Here is a 6,688-nt window from a genome sequence, read left to right on the forward strand (position 1 = left end):
CCACTTATTCATATGAATTGCATGGTTTTACTATTTCTTCCTTATTTTATGATATATGTCGAAACATGTTTCCTATGCTTTAAAAATATTAATTTTAATTATCCTTTATTACCATTTGATGCCGTGATTTGTGAGTTAAGTATTTTCAGGCTTCATAGGGCAGGAATAGCTTAGAGGACAGAAAGAAAACATACAAAAATGGAAGGAAAGCACAAAAATGGAGTTTTGAAGAAAAAGGCAGCGACGCGTACATGTGGAAGACGCGGATACGTGCGTAGCGCGAAATGGCAGTGACGCGTACGCGTGGACGACGCGGACACGTGCCTAGCGCGAAATGGCAGTGACGCGTACGTGATAACAAGTCATCTTAGCCTAGTTTCACTAGCCTTTTTCTTTTGTTTTCAATTGAATTATGCACTTTCTTGAGCCATAAGCAAGCCAATTGGGTAGATTTTCATGTTTCCTTTGATTTAATCAACCATGTGTGAATTAATGCAATTTCATGAGGTTTTATGCTATAATTGTCACGTATTATGAAAGAATGAATATCTCAAGATTTTGAGCATAGCTTTGATGTGTTTGGTTGATTAATGATAGGTGAAGAAAGCTTGGAGAAAGGTTGAAGCAAGAAGGAATGGTTAGGAGGAAGAGAGGACAAAAAGTTTGAGCAAAAGTTTGCCTCAAACTTTAGCTCAAACTTTTGGATTAATTGAAAATGAACCAGGAAGCAAAAAGCTGGACCAAAAGTTAGACTCAAACTTTTTGGCTAAATTTTGGGCAAAAGTTGGAGCAAAAGTTAGCCTCAAACTTTTTGGCTAACTTTTGGCATCACAAAACACACCCTGGAGAGCAAAAGTTTGCGCCAACGTTAGCCCCTAACTTTTTGGCTAACGTTGGCGCCATGAGTATGCAAGGGGGGGCCAACGTTGGAGCAAAAGTTAGACCCCTAACTTTTGCCCCAACGTTGGTATCAGCAAAGAAGGGTGCTGATGTGAAAAGTTGGAGTAAAAGTTAGCCTCCAACTTTTACTCCAACTTTTACTCAAGCTTTCATGATTTCAAACCCGGTTCAATTCGGTTCTTCTCCAAACTCCAAGAGTAATCAACCAAGGCCTCCATCAACCCAATTCCATCAAGAGCAAGGGCCCAATTGAAGGCTTGAAGACCATTTGAAGAAAGTGTATAAATAGATTAGAATTTAAGTTTTCAGAGAGCTTTTCCTTTTAGTTTTCATAGAGAGTTTTCGGAGAGCTTTTGGTGTGGAGTAAATTTTAATTTCTAAGTCTCGGGGAAGGAGAATTGAATTCCATTCCTCTTAGTTTTCTTGCTTTCAATTTCAGTTACAATCGTCTTGGATCTTGGGTTGGAGAATTGAAGGAATTCTGTTTCATTCTCATCCTAAGATCTCTCTATTTCATTTTACTACACAATTGAATTTCCATTTCTATTAATTGCTTCTGTTTCTACTCTTTCTGCACTTTACACTTCTTTAATTTCTTTGCAATTGTTCTTGTTGGATCTAGGAAGGCATTGAGATCTAGACTTGGTTTTCTAGTCTCTTGGGTCCTGAGATCTAAATTCCAATTTTACATCCTCTGTTTACTGCTTTTCATGCTCATTTACTTTTCTGTTTAAGATCCGGTTCGATTCAAGACATCCTTTGCTTCTCTGTTTGTTGCAATTTAATTTTCCTTGTTTAATTTCTGCAAATCCAACTCCCAATTCCCTTTACAATTCAAGCCATTTACATTTCTTGCACTTTAAGATTCTGCAATTTACATTTCTTGCGTTCTAAGTTTCTGCCATTTAATTTCTTGCTCTTTAAGATTCAGCATTTTAAATTCCAGTTCTCTTTAATTTCATGCAATTCACCCATTTCCTTTACTTTCTATGCAATTTAAATTCTGCAAATCACAAATCTCTCAACCAAATCTTGATTCGCTTGACTAAATCAACCACTAAACTAAAATTGCTCAATCCTTCAATCCCTGTGGGATCGACCTCACTCCCGTGAGTTATTATTACTTGATGCGACCCGGTGCACTTGCCGGTTAGTTTTGTGTTGGATCGTTTTCCACACATCAAGTTTTTGGCGCCGTTGCCGGAGATTGAATAGATTGACAATGATTAAGTGAGGTGGTGATCTAGATCTAGCATTTTTATTTTCTGTTCCTTTAATTTTCAATTAACCCACTAACTGTTTGAATTTTTGCTTAAGCTAACTAAAACTTCATTCTAGCAGTAGATTGAAGAGTCACTGGTTTGTGTGTTTCTTATGTTCTGCTTGTATGTCAGGTACAAGAAGAAATACACCCATCTTTCATGAACAAGACGAAAGAACTCTTAGAAGGTTAAGAAGAGCTGAAAGAGGGAAAAATATTGTTGGAGAAGAGGAATCGGAAGAAGAATTCTAAGATATGGAGGAACATTCAACCTATCCACCAGGTGGAGCAGACAACAACAATAACAATCCACCCCAGAGGAGAGTTTTAGCTTCCTATACTTTTGCAAATCCTAGACATTGTGGAAGTAGCATCTTAACTCCAAATGTCAATGCAAACAATTTTGAACTAAAGCCACAACTCATCACTTTGGTTCAAAACAATTGCTCTTTTGGTGGAGGACCACTTGAAGATCCGAACCAACACTTATCCACCTTCTTGAGGATTTGTAACACTGTTAAAACTAATGGTGTGCCTCCTGACAGCTACAAGCTATTGCTATTCCCATTTTCTCTCAGAGACAAGGCCACTCAATGGTTGGAATCCTTTCCAAGAGACAGCATCAACAATTGGGATGATTTGGTAACCAAGTTCCTTGCCAAATTTTACCCACCTCAAAGGATCATAAGGTTGAAGACTGAGGTACAAACATTTACACAAATGGAGGCTGAACCCATCCATGAGGCATGGGAGAGATACAAGGCTCTAATCAGGAAATGTCCTCCTGAAATGTTCACTGAGTGGGATAAGCTGCAGAATTTCTATGAGGGCTTAACATTGAAATCTCAAGAAGCTTTGGATCATTCAGCTAGAGGTTCCTTGCAACTCATGAAAACTGTAGAGGAAGCTCAAAATCTCATTGATATGGTGGCTAACAACTAATATTTCTTTGCTCATCAAAGAAACCGCCAACCATCACAAAGAAGAGGAGTAATGGAGCTAGAAGGAGTGGACTCAATCTTGGCTCAAAACAAGATGATGCAGCAGCAAATTCAATAACAATTTGAACAAATGGCCAAGAGGATTGATAGTCTCCAAGTTGCAGCAGTTAACACTAGCCAACCATCAACCACATGAGGACAGAATGAGGAAACTCAAGAAGAACAACAACAAGAGCAAGTACAGTATATGCACAACCAAGGACCAAATGAAGTGTATGGTGATACATACAATCCATCCTGGAAGAACCACCCAAACCTCAAATGGGGAGATAATCATACTCAAAACCAACAACCATGGCAGAGGAACTCAAACCAAAACAACCCAAGAAGCAACCAAAACCACAACCAGCAGCAAACTAACCAAAACCCCTACAGAAAACCTCAAAACAACTACCCCAACCCCAACCAGTACCAAAATAATAACCAACCCACCAACCAAAATGCCTACCATCCACCACCCACATCTCATAACCCACCTCAAGTATCACCTGAAGCCCAAAGAATCACTAACTTGGAGGCCGTGATAGACAAAATGTTGAAACACCAGGAAATAACAACCAAGAATCATGAAGCATCCCTGAAGAGCCTAGAGAGACAGATGGGGCAAATCTCCAAGCAGATTTCTCTTGAGAGACCCTCAAGCTCTCTGCCGAGTGACACAATTCCAAATCCTAAGGAAGAATGCAAGGCGATACAATTAAGGAGTGGGAGAACATTGATGAGCAATAATGACACTACAAAGAAGCAAGCAGAGAGCAGCAAAAGTGCAATAGAAGATGAGGAGCAAACAAAGGCAGATAAAGCCAAGGATCCAGTTGTGATGCCAAACAAGAGAATTGAGAAACTCAAAGAAAAAGACAACCAGACACACGGTTCAACAGAAGTGACTCAGGGACAGTAGCAAATAGGAAAAAGCATCACACCTCCACTGCCATATCCCCAGAGGTTCAACAAAGAAACCAAGGACCAGCATTTTCACAAGTTCCTTGAGACTTTCAAAAAGCTGGAAATCAATATTCCTTTTGCTGAAGCACTTGAGCAAATGCCTCTGTATGCCAAGTTTTTGAAGGAGCTTATCAACAAGAAAAGAAGTTGGGATGAGAAAGGAACTATACTGCTTACTGAGGAATGCAGAGCCTTGATTCAAAAAGGACTTCCTCCTAAGCTTGAGGACCCAGGGAGCTTTTTGCTACCTTGCACCATTGGGGAATTAACCATCACTAAAGCAATGTGCGATCTAGGAGCAAGTATCAAGTTAATACCATCATCCTTGGTAAAAAAGTTGCATATAGAAGAAGTTAAACCAGTACAGATATCTCTAGAGCTAGTAGATAAGTCAACAGTATACCCCAGGGGTATGATTGAAAACCTTCTGGTCAAGGTGGACAATTTCATATACCCTGCAGATTTTGTGGTTCTGGATTTAGATGGGGATGATGGTGACTCTATTATTCTGGGAAGGCCATTCTTGGCCATTGCTAGAGCTATCATAGACATAGAGGAAGGAGAATTAACTCTCAGAATGCATGATAAGAGTGTCACTCTGAAGGTGTTACCAGAAGCACATTTTGGTAATGAGAAGAAAAACTATATGGAACTTGACAAGGAAGAATCACAGTTAAAGGAAGAAAGCAACAAGGCGATTCACAACAACATCCCAAGACAAAAGATTGTGCAAACTGATGAAGAAGTCCAAGAGAATATTGGAGTATTAGCCACTGAAAGAATGAAAGATCCCCAAGGTAAGCCTACGGCCAGAAAAGAAAGGTCAACAAAAGAAAGGATGAAACGCAGAAACAAAACAAAAAGGGGTTGGAAGAACAGGAAGATTCCAACAGAGGGGCTTTCCAAAGGTGACAAAGTGCAATTGATATACCAACAACTGGGAGCAAGCCGACAGACTGATGACTATTACAATGTTAGCAACATACTCTCGTTGGAACATGATGAAATTGAACACCAGAGAACAAAGAGGAGGATCACAGTCAGGGGAGACAAGTTGAGGCACTACAATCCTCAACCACCATAAAGAAAGCCCCAATGTCAAGCTAGTGACAATAAAAGAGCGCTCCATGGGAGGCAACCCATGATTTAAGATTTATGTCATTCTAAATTCAATAAGCTATGATCATCTGAGCATGAAGTTTGTTTTCATGGACGAACTCAATGAATGCATGCAAATTTTTTTTTTCATATGCTAAGACTTCTAAAGTTTGGTGTGCCTTCAAGCACACCAAACCAGTGTTACAAACATTTTCACATATTATGCCTAGCATATGACCAAACACTAAGTTTGGTGTTTCTCTTCTCATGAAGATAAAAAAATCATGCATCAATGATCATACATTATCTCTTACTGAGACTTTTCAATTAAAAAGAAATCATATTCTGTGATGAAGGTATCAATTGTGATTTACTACTAGCATCTCACATTTACCCCTTAAGCAAGATACAAGTTTGATGTTCACCAAACTTTGATGCACGGATTTAAGGACACAATTGATCCTTCACAAAAAAAAAAAAAAGAGAGAGAAAAAGAAAAATTATGATGAAAACATTTCTTATAAACATTTGACCAAGAATGACATTGGGATTTCAATTTCACTAGTTGGAGGAAGAAACACATATTTTCAACTATATGACCAAACATTAAGTTTGGTGTCCTCCAAGAAAAGTCACGGTTCAAATGGATATAAGGAATGGTGATTCATACAGTGTTAATGAAAAAAAAAAAGAGAAAAGCACCATTGCCACGGTTTGATATAGCTAATGTGTGTTGTCTTGTTGTGATGACTAGGTGGTCAAAGAACACTTTATGAAAGAGACAAGACAGAGGAAAGCATAGCATGAGGACAAAATCTCATCACATGCCTCAAAAAGAGAATCTGTCACTCCTTGAAATGATCACGGCAGAGACAATTGAAGAAGGAAGCTTTGTCTTCATTCATCCTTACATGCACACCTTTGATTCACATAGTATCTAATTGCATCCTAGCCCTTCATTGTTCATTTAAATAACATACCACCTCCAAGCCATGCATGTGACCGAACCCTTGCACTCCAACCATTTAAACTTCTCTTCATTATTTCTCATCATAACAAGCTCGGCCTCAAATTTCATCTTTCTCCAAACATACATCAAAATCTCTAACATTCTTCACAATCCCTTTAACCTCAAGAGTCTCAAACAACCAAGTGATCATGGCCTCTTCCTCAAGAACCAAACGAAGAAGAGGGAAAGATTCCATGGTGGAGGAGAGCACCCCTGAATATGACCAATGGATATTCAAATCTCAGTACCATCAGATGCAAATCGAATGGATGAATCAGAAGAAGATATATCCAGAAATTCCACTCTTGCTGCCGGATGATGGATGCCAAGAAATAAAGGACAAAATTCGAAAGAGGAGGTGGGAGGAACTCATATCACCAATCACCCGAATCAATGCTAATATCATAAGAGAGTTCTATGCCAATGTCTCAAGGCTTTACATTAGTGAGGCCCCAACATACAAGAGCTATGTGC

At 39.1% G+C, this 6,688-nt stretch overlaps 1 pseudogene; it reads left to right on the forward strand.

Annotated features, from left to right (window-relative positions):
* Positions 1-2,881: 2,881 nt before the first annotated feature.
* LOC148545240 (uncharacterized) lies at positions 2,882-5,191 on the forward strand (annotated as a pseudogene).
* Positions 5,192-6,688: the final 1,497 nt, after the last annotated feature.

Source organism: Arachis ipaensis, chromosome B9 (assembly GCF_059453495.1).
Source record: "Arachis ipaensis isolate K30076 ecotype BB chromosome B9, ASM5945349v1, whole genome shotgun sequence".
NCBI classification, from domain to species: domain Eukaryota; kingdom Viridiplantae; phylum Streptophyta; class Magnoliopsida; order Fabales; family Fabaceae; genus Arachis; species Arachis ipaensis.